The sequence below is a fragment of the Vipera berus genome (genome assembly GCF_964194415.1).
Source record: "Vipera berus genome assembly, chromosome: 1".
Lineage (NCBI taxonomy): Eukaryota > Metazoa > Chordata > Lepidosauria > Squamata > Viperidae > Vipera > Vipera berus.
The window spans coordinates 279,911,843-279,928,153 of NC_138202.1; the positions used below are offsets into that span (position 1 = coordinate 279,911,843).

The 16,311-nt window shown below is 43.7% G+C and overlaps 1 protein-coding gene across 2 annotated transcripts in view; it reads right to left on the reverse strand.

Moving 5' to 3' along the window:
* The window catches only part of PRKN (parkin RBR E3 ubiquitin protein ligase), a 740,731-nt gene that overhangs the window by 377,721 nt on the left and 346,699 nt on the right, over positions 1-16,311 (reverse strand). The gene's annotated exons all lie outside the window — the stretch shown is intronic.

Genomic DNA, 16,311 nt, shown 5'->3' on the forward strand with positions numbered 1-16,311 from the left:
AACAGCAAATGAGCCAATTGTGGAACAAACATACATGCAAAACATATTTTTAAAGTGAATAATTGAATGAATACCTTAAAGCCAAGCAACAGAATAAAAAGCTGTCTGGATTTTCTCCAGCATTGGTGTTTTTTTTCCTACATTTTGATTGGTGATGTTTAACTATCCATATGGCTCTTGCTTCCAACAATTTTTTTTTCAAACGGTGGCATTTCTCCTTTCCTTCCTTTGTCCCTTATAAAAATGATTTTAAAGACTTTTTAAGGCTATAAACATCATAAAAAGGAAAACTCTTTTGGTTTGTGAGAAAATACAGCATATTAAAAATTCACAACAATGCAGAGACTGAATGCAAATTATCCAGGACTGTTGGGCCTAGGGATGGTTTATGAGGAGGGGAAATGCTGTTAAGAGTTCTCTTATTGGAAATGCTCATGGGACATGGACCAAATAACACACCTCCTTGGTAATGGCCCCACTGTAGGGCATACTTGCATGGAGATTTCAGGTGCTTATGCCCTTCTTGAGTTTTAAAAACAGTGAAATTAGTACCATTCCAATGTGTGTTTTGGCGTGGCTGACTAAAGGCCACAGCAGATACTGTTTATTTATTTATTTTATTTAGTTATATTTATATACCGCCCTATTCCCTGAGGACTCAGGGCGGTTTACAGGGAATTAAAATCCAAAATACAAAACTTAAGAACCAAATTAAAAAATATTAAATTGGCCCTGTAGTCGATTAAAAAGAACCCCAAATTAAAATTTCTCCTCAGTCTGGGCCCGAGAGCTCGAAGAGCCAGGTCTTCAGGCCCCAGCGGAATGATCGGAGGTCGGGGGCAGTTCTCAGCTCCACCGGCAGCTGGTTCCAGAGGGCAGGCGCTCCCACCGAGAAGGCCCTATCCCTGGGTGTCACCCGCCGGCAGTCTCTTACCGGCGGGACCCTGAGCAGACCCTCCCTGTGGGAGCGCACTGGGCGAAGGGCATTTGATGCCGGCAGCAGGTGTTCCCTCAGATATCCTGGACCCAGGCCATGTAGGGCTTTATAGGTGATAACCAGCACCTTGAATTTCACCCGGAGGGCAACCGGAAGCCAATGCAGCTCACGGAGTAGAGGTGTTACATGGGAGTATCGGGAAACCCCCATTACAACTCGCGCGGCCGCATTCTGCACCAGTTGAAGCCTCCGAGTGGTCTTCAAGGGCAGCCCCATGTAGAGAGCGTTACAGTAGTCCAAACGGGAGGTCACAAGCGCGTGAGTAACTGTGCGTAGGGCGTCTCGGTCCAGATAGGGACGCAACTGGCGCACCAGGCGAACCTGGGCAAAAGCCCCCCTGGTCACGGCTCCTATATGGTCTTCGAAATTGAGCCGTGAATCCAGGAGGACGCCCAAGTTGCGAGCCCTATCGACGGGGGGTAACACCTCACCCCCCATCATTAAGGATGGAATAACTTGGTTAACCCGAGATGCCGATATGCACAGCCACTCAGTCTTGGCGGGATTGAGACGAAGCCTGTTTCTCCCCATCCAGACCTGAACCGCCTCCAGGCACCGGGACATCACGGAGAGGGCATCACTGGGTTGGTTCGGGGTGGAAAGAAAAAGTTGGGTATCATCAGCGTACTGATGATACCCCACCCCAAAACCACGAATGATCTCGCCCAGCGGCTTCATATAGATGTTGAACAGGAGGCGAGAGAACCGACCCCTGAGGGACTCCACAAATGAGAGACCTCGGGGCGGATCTCTGCCCTCCTGTCAACACCGACTGCGAGCGGCCCTGGAGGTAGGAGAACCACCGTAAAACGGTGCCTCCCACTCCCAGCCCCCTGAGACGCCGCAGTAAGATACCATGGTCGATGGTATCGAACGCCGCTGAGAGATCTAATAGGACCAGGACAGAGGAGCAACCCCTGTCCCTAGCCCTCCAGAGATCATTCACCAGCGCGACCAATGCCGTCTCTGCGCTGTGTCCGGGCCTGAAGCCCGATTGGTACGGGTCCAGATAATCAGTTTCCTCCAGGAACAGAGGGAGCTGATGCGCCACCACACTCTCAACAACCTTCGCCAGAAAGCGAAGGTTGGAGACTGGACGGTAGTTGTTTAAAACAGCCGGGTCCAAAGCAGGCTTCTTGAGAAGGGGTCTCACCACCGCCTCCTTCAAGGCGGCAGGAAAGACACCCTCCTTCAAGGAAGCAGTTATTACTGCATGGAACCAGCCTCGTGTTCCTTCCCGAGCCGCATAAGCTAGCCAGGAGGGGCACGGATCCAACAAACAGGTGGTGGTGCTCAGTCTCCCCATGATCCTGTCCACATCATCAGGGGAAACAGGGTCGAACTCATTCCAGATAACGTGCTCAAGACTGCCTGATTCCTCCACATTAGACTCTGCCCAGTCAGAGTCCAAGCCGGTCCGGATCCGAGCGATTTTGTCCGCCAGATGATGACTAAACTCCTCGGCTCGTCCCTGCAAGGGATCCTCTCTCACCTCCTGATTAAGGAGGGAGCGAGTCACCCTAAACAGGGCGGCCGGGCGATTATCTGCGGACGCGATAAGGGCGGCAAAGTAGTTAGACTTCGCCGTCCTTATCGCCGCAAGATAAGACCTTATAAAGGTTCTTAACTGCAATCGGTCGGATTCGGATCGGCTGGATCTCCAACCGCTCTCTAGACCTCGTCTCCGCCGCTTCATCTCCCGGAGCTCCACAGAGAACCATGGGGCCCAACGGGATCTGCGTCGGGTCAGAGGTCGCATGGGTACAACGCAGTCGAGTGCCCTGGTGGCTGCCGTTTCCCAGGCCTCCACCAGGGCATCGACTGGGCTGTGGGTAAGGGTGATAGGTATAGGCCCAAGCGCCCTCTGGAACCGATCTGGGTCCATTAGGCGCCTGGGGCGGAACCACCTGGTCGGCTCCGCCGCCCAGCGGCGGGGGATGGCATGACGGAAAACTAGCCTCAGGAGGTAATGGTCTGACCATGACAGAGGGGTGATGGACGGAGAACCCCCTCCCAGATCATCCAGCCACTGTCCAGACAGAAACACCAGGTCAAGAGTGTGACCCCCCTCATGAGTCGGGCCCTCAATAACCTGGGTCAGGCCCATGGCTGTCATGGAAGCCATGAACTCCCGAGCTAACTCCGACGACCCTCCCAGTGATGGCAGGTTGAAGTCACCCAGGACTACAAGCCTGGGGAACTCCACCGCCAACCCTGAGAGGGTGTCGAGCAGCTCGGGCAGGGCTGTTGCCACACAGCTGGGCGCCAGGTATGTAAGCAACAAGCCCAACTGAACCCGAGGACCACACCTCAAGAGGAGGGTCTCACTCCCGGCCATCTGGACAATGGTGGCCTCCCGGGGACACAATGTCTCCCGAATAACCACTGCCACCCCACCACCCCTGCCCTGAGCCCGTGGCTGGTGCAGCACCCGGAAACCCGGCGGGCATAACTCGGTGAGAGGCACCCCTCCCTCCGAGCCCAGCCAAGTTTCCGTGATGCACGCTAGATCCGCACATTCCTCCTCGATCCGATCACGGATGAGGGGAGCTTTATTAACTACGGATCTAGCGTTAAAATAGACCAGCCTGAGCTCAGGGGCCTGATCACCCTCATCCCCGGGTAAGAGGGTGCTAACCGGAGGGTCGGAGCGCGCCACCGCTCGAAGATAGCGGGGGCGCAATCCCAGATGTTGATATGACCCTCCGCGCAAACACCTGCTGCCATACCCTATCGCCGTGGGGATTCGATGCCCCACCCCCACATTCCCAGCGCCAGCAGCCACCTCCCCCAACCCCGTCCCACCAGGACCTCTAACAGGATCAGACTGAGTGCCGGTTACAAGTTCCCTCCCCACCCCCCCTCCCTCCCCCTCCCTAACCTCTTAAAATAACCGGCTAAAAATCTGATCAGGGGCCTCTTAGCGCGTCTTAACTCGAGGCCCCTATCCAAGCCCAACCACCTCTTGGAGTCCCAAGGCTTGGGCCCGTCATTAAGGGGAGTATGAAAACAGGCGACAGGTCGCGCCCATGAGGCAGGAACCGCCCTAAGGGCATACAAGTCCGCTTCGGAATAACGATGGATCATATAGCACTCAATTAGTCTCTTGGGGCCGATGTTGAAAATATAGCCAAAGGATTGTTCATTGATGGTACGAAGATGGAAAAAGAACAAGTCCAGTGGGCATATCTCTCAATCTGCAAAGCCATCTCAGCTCTCACCCGAGATGGAATTCCAAGGGACAACCTCAGCCGTCCTCTCACTCCGGCTGAGGAGTCTAACTGGAGCAGAGAGAGAAAAGGGGAGTCCTAAGCCAGGCCCACCCCAACTGGTCTCCCACACCAGTGAGGTGGTCGCTGACCAGTCCAGAACCGTCCTCCCACCACGGTTCGGTCCCGTCCACACTGGATTATCCATAGGGGGATCTTAGTTCCCATCAGGTATGGAGCTAGCCGTAATGCCTGCCTGTCAACAAAAGAAGTAAGGAACAGGCAGGCCAGGCCTCTGTCAATCCTCACAACGCCAGCCCGCACTGGAGGGCTGGGGGGGGGAGAACAAAACATTCTCTCCCCAATGTCCATCCACCAGTCCAAGCCATCCTTCAACGGCGGAAAGAAGTGATCCCAGCAGTCATGTTGGGTCCTGGAATTCACTAACATGTCCGCCGGGGCCGATGACCAGACCCACAATCTGCAACCACCATCCGGGAGAAGAAGGAGGCTCCTCGCCACCAAAGAACGGTGTCGGTCAGCAGATGGTCGTAAAAAGGATCTCCATCCGGTGGGGTCGTCGCCACTGCCCCTCCGACAAGCAGAGGGTATCCACGGCGAACAGGCAGAGGAAAGAAGGCAGGTGAGGCGTCCTGGGCTGCACGGCGCTGTAGAGGTGATTGACGCCATAACAGAGCTCAACAGGTCAGCAGGGATTGTCAGCGCTGCTCATTCAGATCAACAGGCCGCTAGCTGGGGGGGGGAGGCTCAGCGTCATGAAAAGTAGCGTCCAGGAGCCGTTTCAAAGATCCCCCAATCCCTAAAGTCGCCTCAGTCCGCAAGCAGATAAAAAACAGGCAGACGTCCCGAGTTTCACAGCGAAGCAGCGCTCAGCGCCATAATAGAGCTCAGCAGTTCGGCAGGCAGTTCTCAGTTCTCAGCGCCACTCGATTGAATCAACAAGCCGCTATTCCGGAGGGGGGGGGCTCAGCGCCACGAAAAGCAGCGCCCAGCAGCTGTTTTGAAAAACCCCCAATCCCAAAGTCGCCTCGGCCAGCAACAGCATGAAACAGCTCAGCCAGCAGCAGATGAAAAGAAGCAAGGCAGACATCCAGGATTCACAGTATAGCTGCGCTCGGCGCCATCGTGAGGCCGGCAGATCGGCAGACGGCAGTTGATCATATTATTGCTTGTTTGCCTTTTTTTGTAAATATTTTATTAATTTCAAGTTTTACAGTCATAAGTACTTAATAAACAACTTGGTATCTGGGTCCCTTTATCATTCAGTGGTATATATTAACTTTCACTCAAAATATCCAATACTACACCATCCAGTATTTTCCTGGGCCTCGCTTCTTCTAATAATAATCATTTTTCCACACTATGAAAATATAATTCTTACTGCTATTAATACCTATACAATTAAATATAAACATCTTCATCACATGTTTCTAATGTTATACATTGTCAATAATATCAGTTTATAATATCTTCTCTAGCCGAAACATATCTCAAATACATTTGAAATCAGTTTCCTTATTCAATCTGTATCCTAGTTTTTCTCTTTTTTCCAATTTTAATTTCCCATCAATATTCAGAATAACTTATTATCATTTTTCTCATAATTAATTACATATGGGTATCTAAAAGCTTCCCTTATACCAACCTCTTAGAATTTTCCTATTTCCCATCTTATAAAAAATTAAGTTATCGTAGTTACAAATCACATCCTTCTAATTTATAATGGTCCTTTTATTTCTAACAATTGTCTATTTTTTAAATCATATTCAAACATCCACTAGATGGTATAATACCTCATCTAATTAATCAGGACCTCTATTTTTTCCAGTCTTACTCTAGCTTTCTTCCTTTGCCAAACAACTTTGCAAATCAGTGCATTTAGTTCACCAAGTATTTCTTCTGTATATATTATTTGGAATAAAAAAGACAATTAAAGTGTTTTTGTAAAAACGCTTAATCCATTTATATTCGTTAAACAGCCTCCATTTTCTTTTTCCTTCAGTTCTCTTTTAGTTTCTTGTTCCCCAGTTTTCAGCATTTCTCCTAACAGCTCTGTCATCCATTCTATCAATTCTTCTTCCTTGTTCTCAAATATGTTCTGAAGTCTTGAAAAGTAAAATGTGTTGCCCATTTCTGATGTTATATCTGGGTCTTCCAAATTTTTATTTCTTTGCACCTGTTTGTTGGTTTCTTCTTTCAAATCCTCTATCTTTATGTCAGTTTCCTCTATTTTTAATTCTGGTTTCTGAGTTGCTACTTCATTCTTTATGGTCATTTTCTGAATGTTTTTTGCTTGTACGTTTAAGTTGGAGATTTGCTCATTTATGTTATTAAAGTTGTTTTTAGTCTCCTCATAATTTAAAACAATTGTCTCTTGAATTGATTGCAGCATGGAAAGAATTTCTTTCTGAAGTCCATTTACATTTTCTTGTTGATTATCCATGTTTCTTCCAAAGAGAAATAGTCCAGAAGCAACTTTCCCACTGTGTTTCTTAATATTTCTTGATAATTCTCGAAACTAAAAGTCAGTCAATATTTGTAATCCAGGCCAGCCAATTTAGAATGGTTTATTGTCTCCTTAATGCAGATAAAACAGCCCAAGGATTCCCCCCCTTTTCCCAGCTGCAGTCTGCAAAAGTGAAAGTTTTCAAGAACAACAAAGAACCTTATCTATATATGGGCTTTGTGCCAAATTTTCCTTAAGCATAATAAATTGTAATGACAGGTTTCACCACTAGATGTCACAAACATCCATCTTCCAGCTTTTAAATACAAACCTAATTCACCAATTTTCCAAATATCTTTTAAAAAGAAAGTCTTAAAAAACTTTTAGTCCCCAAATTTGTCAAAGCTATACCTCTATATTAAATCCAAATTAATCTTATAGTTTTCTCTAATCTCTCCCCAAAGAAAGTTGTTCACCACTTCTCTTTTCCTGAGAGAATGGGGTGGAAATTCCCCTTCTTTCTATCATCTGGGGGATTCTTTGCTTTGGGAATTCTTTTTTCCAGGAAGAGAGGACCGTTCTCACCTGTTTCCATCCGTGTTGTTCAGAGGTTGCTAGTTAGTGCTTATCTTGGGTTGTTAGTGGCTTCTGGCTGGCCACATTTCTGGCTGGCCACATTTCTTCTGCCAGTTTGAAGGGCTTCCTCAGATCAAACGGAAAGGCTGCCACCCCTCTGCAATTGATGAGAGTCCCTTTCTTTGTCGCCTCTCCCCAGCAGAGCGAAATCGGATGTGGAAAAGAAGCCCCGTTTTCCTGTGCCCGTCACGCCATAATGTCTAACACAGAAGTCTCTGCTTGTTTGCTTTTATTGTTCACTTTTATACCATTTATATTTTATTGTGAGTTGCTAAGAATCTTTTTGGAGTGAAGAAATTAAAATAGTACTTTAAATAAAATAAATAATATTTTAAATCAATTAAAATCTAGATCACCATTTTATATCAGGCAAGAAAAGGAATAGAAAGTATGAAATGAAAATAAACAATTTCCAAATCACATCAAATAATTCCATTTTACTCTGTTTTATTTAGAGAAACCTGAATAAGGACAGTAAGGACATTTTGGAAACTAGAAATTATGTTCCATGAAGTTATGGATGAAACTAATTATGTTTAGCTTTCAGAAAAGATGACTGGATGGGAAGATTTGATAACATCCTTTGCAGAAGATAATCAAGCCTCTTTTTATTGTCACAAAGGTAGGATATTGAATAATGAAAAGTTATAGAAGGGAAGATTCCAGTTCAGTGTTAGAAAAAATGCCCTAAGAATGATAGCAATCTCACAATGGAGCCAAGTTCTCAAAAACCAGTTTCTTCACTGCAGGTCTTTAACCAAATACTGAAAAATGATCAGTTGACTATAGCAGGGCTTTTCAACCTTTTCACCCATTCTACCACTTTTAGGATATGGCAACATTCGAGTACCACCAGTCGCCTAGCACAGGGCTTTTCAACCAGTGGTACGGGTACCACCTGTGGTACATTGGCACCTGGCAGGTGGTACATGACCATCCTAGAAAAGTGGTAGTGGGGGAGGGGAATGAGCTGAACTGGTGGCAGGCGACTTGCTAGGCGACTGATAGTACTCGAATGTTGCCATATCCTAAAAGTGGTACAATGGGTGAAAAGGTTGAAAAGCCCTGGCATAGCAAGGTGTCAAAGAGGAAAAAAAGTGATGAAGTACAGGTATTCCTCAATTTACAACAATTTGCTTAGTGACTGTTTGAAGTTACAATGGCACTGAAAAAAGTGCCCCCCAAGCCACAGCTGAGCAAGACACCTGCCTGCCCGCCTGGCAGCGCTCTTCCTCCTGTCCAAGGTTTTCATTGTTATGAGCATTTCTGTTGAGGATTGGCAGCAGGGGTGGGGTGGGGAGAGGTGGTTGGTTTTTATTCCCCCCCCCCTCTGCTGGGTGGTTGCAGCAGGTTTTGGTCACTTCACATGACCCTGGGACACTGTGACAGTCATAAATATGAATCAGTTGTCAAGCATCTGAATGTAAATCACAAGACGTGGAGATGCTGCAACATTCCAGCTGATTGGCAATTCTGGGCTCAGCAGATGTGCCAGAATCAGCGCCAAGCTACAGCTGGAGCCTGGCGTTGATCCTGGTGCTTCTGCTGACCCTGACAGCCCTACAACTCCAGCCATCTCTTGCTCAGGCTTGTGCAGTGCTGCCATCGGTTCAGCTCATTCCCCTCCCCCACTACCACTTTTCTAGGATGGTCGTGTGCCACCTGCCAGGTGCCAATGGACCACAGGTGGTACCCGTACCACTGGCTGAAAAGCCCTGAACTATAGTTTCATTTTGATTCCTGTCCTGAGCAGGGGCTTGGACTTAAAACCAGAAATTGTTCCTGAAACTCTGTAATTCCATGCTGGTTTTGATTCTATGTAAACTATTATCGTTGTGTTCTAGTTGGATATTTTTTTTCCTTTGGAAATGGACTGGCCACTGTTTGAAAGAGTATGCAAAAACTAGATGGGAGTGTGGCCTGATACAGTAGGAAGCTTTTTGTTGAGAACCTACAACCAGCGTATTAAAATGTCAAGATTAATATATATTAACATGGGCAAATGTGTTGTCCTAAATGGATACCGTAGATATGTTAGCCTCCTTTTTCCAAAACTGAACCTCCCCATATATGATTATCAACATTTTTGCCTATTTTTAAGCTCTGTGCTAAATATAGTGATTACAAGTTCAGAAGCAGTCTATCATTTTGCAGGTAGCAAATTCAGATTCTAAGTGAGATGGTTCTTGTTTATGTCCTTTCAATAAGAATCTTCTGATTACCATCACTGTTTTAAATTCTCTTTTGCTAAGAATAATCTAACTAGCACAGAAATGGGGCTTTTAGCTACCAGATTAAAGTCAGCCAAAGATCACGTGGTATGAGATCTCATTTCAATTCCGAGCATGCAAATATATTTGAATTGCAAGAGTTATTATCAGGTACAGCTTTATTTCTACCACCTTTCTTTACATCTTAACACCTTCTAATCCAACCAATCTATATTTATTAAATCAGGCAAGGTTTATGAAATGAGATCAGATTAAGTAAAGTAAGAATTGCTGGGCATGATCAACGTAGAAATCTCATTTGCTTTTAAACATTTTCTTGAATCTTGCGATAAATCTGGATCTACAAAACCAATCCTATAATGTCACTAATTCATTTTTAACAGCAGAGGCAGGGAGGAAGTGTCCTTAGGAGTACTATCCACCCATCCCTGTCCTGGCAGAAAATATAATGACAAAAAATGTGTTATTCTCACAGCTGATCTCGATCCTGCCTTTCTGATTCAAATCACCACAAACACTTAAGTTCACCCTAAAACTATGAATTATATAGCCTAACAGATTTTATTTAACTTAAGGCTACCCATGGGTGAGGTTAACATAAGGGGGGAATGTTTCTTTAGCACAGGTAGAACTAAACTTTCTCATTCATGGGGTGAGACTTGGCAGGAAAACTGATTGTCAAGGGGCTCTTTTGTCCAATTAGGTGAAAGTGGGAAAAAATACTTTCTCTAAAAGTGAAATGCAAGATTACTATGCAATAAAAGTATTCTGGTGTAAAACTAATTTGTGAAATTGTCTTTGCAGCTGTCTTTTGGATATAGTTTAAAAAATATGTACAAGGGGAAAAATTATGTAAAGGATAAAGAAATTGCAACCTACTTTTTATGTATTAATCTGATTTTTGGAGACATTTGGTCATAAATAAGAGACTCTTCTGCAGTACTCTCATGTAGAAATTCGTGAGCAATAAGGCCATTTGGGAGTTGTTCCTGCACTTCAATCCTGCAAAGTATCCCATTAAAAGTTTGGGTGTATTCTGATTCCAAAGTAGCCTATAGTTATGATGCTAACAAATGTAAGAGAGACTCAGTAGCTGAAACTTTTAGGCTAGAGGTGTCTGATAAATTTAGACCACAAACACAGATTTCTGAATGAATTATTAACAAATAATTGGCATCTTGAAAATGCAATGCATACCCGCACACAAACAAAAAGCATTCTCACTGTCCCTTTAACAAATCCTGAAATAGTCAACAATTTATTCCAAAGTGATAAAAGTGACTTTCCTTTCTCCCATGCCTGTAGAAATAAAAGACAACAAACAGCCCGAGCGTAACAGAACTGTGCTCTCTCTCTCTCATTGTTATGTACAATGATTTGTTTTGATGAGTTTGAGTTTCTATGAATGCCAGCCTCCTAGTCTATGGTTCTTGATAGAAAACAACAGAACAGTAGCATATGCCAAGCTTCCATTGTTTTCTATGACTGGACCAATCCAAATGAGTTATTTTCTCCTAGGTGGACCTAGAGCAGTGATGGCGAACCTTTTAGAGACCGAGTGCCCAAACTGCAACCCAAAACCCACTTATTTATCGCAAAGTGCCAATGGCAATTTAATCTGAATACTGAGGTTTTAGTTTAGAAAAAACAACTCATACATTAACATCTTTTGTCTTAAAAGAAAAACACAATAACAAGCTTTGAATGATACAAACAACTTTTTACTGAAAGGTAAAAGTTTGCATTTGGCATGCTTTTGAACAATTAATGTGATTTTTGCTGTTGTATGCATGCTGATAATTTGTCTAACCTTGGCTTATACTTTGTAAGCTTGAGAGTAACGCATACAGCACTCAGGTCATCTGTTAGTCTGTTACATATCTGTTAAAAACCATATATGAATGACATATATACTGCATGCAAACGAATAAATAAATGGCTGAAGAAACACCAGAGATGAAGAAATTCAACAATTTATGCCACTTCTGCGATTATTACAGAATTATGACAGACTTATTGGTTTAATTATTAGCTTACTAATTGCTAATAAAAGGAGGTTTGGAGAGGAGACTGAATTTTATAAAGATTTTTCAAACAAGATTCATGAAAATACAAACTATGTAATCAAGTACCTTGTATATTTGGAATATGCACAGAGAGATGAACATCTAATTAAATTAACTCCAGGTCTGCATTCTATCAATCATGTACCAGTTGCCTAAAAATGCAACTGCGATGATAGGCACAAAAACAGAGATAGCTGTGGCAGGTAGATAATATACCATGGTTCTATGAAGAAAGAGCTGTTATAATATGGAAACTGACAGTTGCAGAGAACCCAAACAATTGAATTATGTATAATTAAACTTGATAAAGAGCAGCAAGAAGAAAATGAAGCACCAGGACCTAAATTTGATTCTATTTATAGAAAGTAGTTGTTTTTAAAGTTTAAGTGATCGGATCAAACTATTACTAGCAAAAAAGTAAACTGTCATCTAGGTACAGGGCAACAATTTAAGGAAATGTATATCATTAGCCTAGTTATAAAAAGAGAATTCTAATCAAAATAGTATCAGGCTGAACCTCTCTGAAAGATTTAATGTGAACAAACTCTTGAAGTGGGAGAACAAGCTGAGATAGGATACAAGTTGTTGACTTCTGGATATACTTAAGAACTGGATTTTCTGCCTCATAAACTCCTAAAAAGTTAAATGAGCAGGAATCTCTCTGGATATTCATCACTACAGAAAGATGTCAAATATCTTCTACTGACAATTCAAAACTGCCAAGATTGGAGGCTTTACAAGATAAACAGTAAAACTTACAGAGCAAGCTCTGGTCACTGATGAAAAAGGAAATGGCTAATTATATACACTTTGGACATGATAGATCTCAACAGAGTTTTCAGAAGGAAACATTCACAACTGCCAAACAGAGAAAAATTATGGCCTAGTTTGCTAGTGTCTCGTAGCTGGATGCTTCCTCACAGCTTTGGCAGTAAAAAAAACAAAGACTGAATTATGTATGTTACCATCCCATTTCAAAAATCTCCAAGGCCATTGAAAGAATGAAAGAGGAGACGAAATGTACCATTGATTAATATGCCCAGAACCTTCAATTACTGAAAAGCACTGGCAAGGTCTCCTTCATCCCATACGTGAGGCTACAAATAAATTATTAAATATATGAAACATACATAATCCTAATTCACAAAGAAGAACATAATACTTCGCTATACTCAAAAACAAGGACGTTTCCTTCCATAACATTGCCATTTCTGAGCCAACAATACTTGACAGAGTACAAAGATGTATGAAAATATTTATCTTGAGAAAAATCCAGAGGCTGTAAGAAATCGTTTCTTTTACAATGTGCAAACCTCTACTGTAGCAAGATCAAACCAGTTCAGAGGTGATGGAACTAAATAGTAGGTATTCCATTTTCTATTCTAACAAAATATATTCTATTTATGTTATATATTCATAAATATCCGGTTGAAACAATATCCAAAACTTCATTTATTTGAAACACAAATTGTATGCATGCAGAAACCTTCCTTCAAAATTATATATATATATATATATATATATTCCTATATCTCCTACCGGATGGTAGGAGAGTAAAGAGATACCGTCCAGGGTGTGAGTCATCCCTGAGAATCTTCCTCACTCTTCCAAGGCAGCGAGCCCTGGCGATGTCATCCTGTGGTGTCAGGGGACAGCCCACAATGTCTTGTGCTGTGCTCACCACCCTCTGTAATGCTTTTCTATCCGCGGCTGTCAGACCAGCATACCAAACCACAATGGAGTACGAGAGGACGCTCTCTTTAGTAGACCGGTAAAAGAGGGTCATTAGCCGTTGTTCTACCCTGTTCTTCCACTAGATCCTAAGAAAGTGAAGCCTCTGTTGGGCCTTTCTAGCCACCTGGGTTGTGTTAACTTTCCAGGTCAGATCGTCACAGAGGTAGACTCCCAGAAATTTAAAGGAGGAAACTCTCTCTACACAGTCCTCCCCGATGTAAAGTGGGGCAGGTTCCTCCTTTTTTCTCCGGAAGTCTAACACCATCTCTTTCGTCTTGCCGATGTTTAGGTGCAAGTTGTTGTTACTACACCATATGGATAGTTTTTGTACCTCTGCCCTATATGCTGTCTCATCCCCACCTGTAATAAGACCCACCACAGTTGTATCATCTGCGAACTTGATTATCGCAGTGGATGGGTCAGATGATACACAATCATAAGTGTATAAAGAGTACAGGTAGGGGCTAAGCACACAGCCCTGTGGCGTGCCGGTGCAAAGCTTCAGGGGGGTGGACAAAGCAGACCCAACCCTCACTGTTTGTACCCGATCCCTAAGAAAGTCTTGAATCCAATCGCAGATAGCGGGGGAGAATTTCAAGTCAGTCAGCTTCTCGATGAGAATGCTCGGCAAAATGGTGTTGAAAGCCGAGCTGTAGTCAACAAAAAGCATCCTGACGTAACTTCCAGGTTTCTCGAGATGACTTGCTACAGAGTGTAAAGCAGTAGCTATGGCATCGTCTGTCGACCTATTTCCCCTGTAGGCAAATTGATGTTTATCAAAGTCCAGTGGGAGGCATGTCCTAAGATGTTGGAGAACCAATCTTTCGAAGCATTTCATGACTACAGACGTTAATGCAATACGTCTGTAGTCATTCAGGCACTCAACTGCAGTTTTCTTGGGGACTGGGACAATGGTAGCTGCCTTCAAGCATGATGGTACACATGCTGTTTGCAAGGAGATGTTAAAAATCCTTGTCAGGACCCCTGCTAATTGATTGGCACAATTCCTGACCACTATCCCCAGCACCCCATCTGGGCCTGCGGCTTTGCTGGGATTCACAGCCTTCAATACAGCTCTCACTTGGTGTTCACACAGGGTGAGTGGCTGAGAGTCAGAAGGCCGGCCAGCAGAGGCTACGGGGTCTGGTCTTTTAACCTCGTAGCGGGCGAAGAAGATATTCAGCTCCTCAGCCAATGAGGCATCGGTGTTTGCCATGCTCCTCATGCTGCCCTTATAGTTGGTTAAGTGCTGCAGTCCCTGCCATACTTGCCTCGGATCGTTGTTCGCTAAATGGTTCTCCACCTTTTGTTTGTATTGTTGTTTTGCCATCCTAATGCCTCTTCTGAGATTTGCCCCTGGCCTCTCTGTATCTGTCCCTGTCCCCCGCCTTAAAGGCAGAATCCCGGGCTCTCAGGAGTGTTCATATCTCTGCAGTCATCCAGGGTTTACAGTTCCCATAAACTCTAATGCACTTATCTGTTGTTACACTGTCAGTGCATGTTCTAATATAAGAGAGTACGGCATCTGTATATGAATTTAGATCTTGTTCTTCAAATACACTCCAGTCAGTGGTTTCAAAGCAGTCCTGCAACTGACTGAGAGCACCCACTGGCCAGGTTCTGACCCTTTTTGTGACTGCCTGAGTCCTTTTCCTGAGAGGAACATACTTTGGGCACAACAGGAGTGCCCAATAATAATAATACAACATTCTTATTAGAAATTCAATTTCAACATATACACTTATGTTGTATATTATGTTATATTCACTGGCACAAGCAATAATTTGCATTTACAGGTAGGAGATAGCTATTGTATATACACACACATATACAAACAAAGAAAGTCACCAAATAAAAGTGCCTATTCCTTCTTATTTTGCTCAATTTTTAAAGTTCTAGCACTGAATTTTAGGAAGCATAAGAATATGCAGTGTTTTATGAAACAGAACATCAGAAAATTAATTAGCTTGGAGATGATACATCCATTTTTTTCTTCAAATTCCTAATAGACATGTAACTAAATTGTCATTTGAATTAAATGCATTTTTACTGTAGCACTTTGAAGTAAAATGAGGCTATGTTAATCAGTGCAAATTTAGAATCACACAAGCAGCTTCAAGAAGTTACTACATTTCGTATCATTCCAGGAGGGCTTAGATAGTTAGGAGTAATTATCACAAAGGATCAGCAACAATTGATGAAATATAATTATGACATCCTTTTTCAAGATTAAACAGACATCATGGGTATATCTTTATCAATACTTGGTAAAAGAGCAGCACTCAAATTATAACTCTATTTTTTGTTTCAAAAACTCCCACTTTTGTTGCCTGTTGTTTGGTTCTGCATTTAACAATGCAAGTTCTTTTCCTCTTATGGCACAATGGTTAGAATGCAGTATTGCAGGTTGAGTCTGCCCACTGCCAGGAGTTTGATCCTGACTGGCTCAAGGTTGACTCCACCCTCCATCCTTCCGAGGTCGGTAAACTGAGGACTCAGATTGTTGGCGACAATTCACTGACTCTGTAAACTGCTTAGAGAGTGCTGTAAAGCACTGTGAAATGGTATATAAGTCTAAGTGCTGTTGCTATTTATATATATTTATTAAAAATTTAGGACGAAGCAAGTCATACAATACAGGTAGCCCCTGCCATTCATTTGGTGACTATTCAAAGTGACAAGTGATGCTAAATGAATGATAGTTACAAATGTCTTTGAAATTATAGCCATTAACCTGGCCCCATTGTCACTCAAGCAAAATTTGGGCAGTTGGCAGTCTGATCACACATACAACTGCAAAATGAGCTTAAGTCTCTGAACCTGCCTGTTCTCCACCCATCTCTGCCCCTTTGGATTCTGCACTCTACCCCTGCTGTCTATCCCTGCCCCCCTCAACTTCATCTGATCTTCATCATCTTCCTCCTCGTACTGCTGATGAGGCATGCCCTACCAGGTCAGCTGCTGGCCCTTC